The following is a 633-nucleotide window of genomic DNA, read 5'->3' as shown; positions in this document are numbered from 1 at the left end:
TGTGAGTCTCATACTTTCAGGGTTCAGCTCAGTAACAAATCCCTTCAGTTTGGAGCAGCCTCAAGAGTTCATCGCCGGTAAAGCCCACGTTGCGTAGGAACGCCACATTATCGTGTAAGGTGTCCGGAAGTTTTAGAAGCACATAGGGATTCTGTGTAAGCAGCTTCTGCAACCAGATCTTCATATTGTCCTCCTTCCCGCCCAAGTCCAAATAGGTCTTCTGCAGGGTTTGGATCATCTGCTCGTTTTGCTCGATGGGTCGCCTGAAGCTCTGAGGGGCACTGGCCATGAGCTTGCTGATGTTGCGTTTGTTGAGATGTAACATCTGGAAATATGCAATGTTGGCTTTCTGGTTGTCGTGATCGGAGGACGAGGTGAAAAACGAAGCGGGGAATTTTTCTAGGATTCCTACTAGATCCTTCTGACTGGTGCATACTGACATCCACAGCTTTTTCTGCACCTCCATTTGATCTGGTTTGCAGAGGATGGCCTCAGGATGGAGTTCCAAAACACGGGCGATAACTGGCCCGCTAGCCCCCATGTCCCTCAGCAGGGCGGCGGTCTCGCTCATGTACACGGGACTCTGGTGCAACACCCAACCCCTCAGCTTCTGGACTTTACTGATATCTACGG

General features: G+C 50.7%; 1 pseudogene; it reads right to left on the bottom strand.

Moving 5' to 3' along the window:
* Positions 1–6: 6 nt before the first annotated feature.
* On the bottom strand, positions 7–625 carry LOC107581126 (transcription termination factor 2, mitochondrial-like; annotated as a pseudogene).
* Positions 626–633: the final 8 nt, after the last annotated feature.

The sequence above is a fragment of the Sinocyclocheilus grahami genome, unplaced genomic scaffold (assembly GCF_001515645.1).
Source record: "Sinocyclocheilus grahami isolate Dianchi unplaced genomic scaffold, SAMN03320097.WGS_v1.1 scaffold78887.1, whole genome shotgun sequence".
NCBI lineage: Eukaryota > Metazoa > Chordata > Actinopteri > Cypriniformes > Cyprinidae > Sinocyclocheilus > Sinocyclocheilus grahami.
This window is presented reverse-complemented; position numbering and strand designations above follow the sequence as displayed.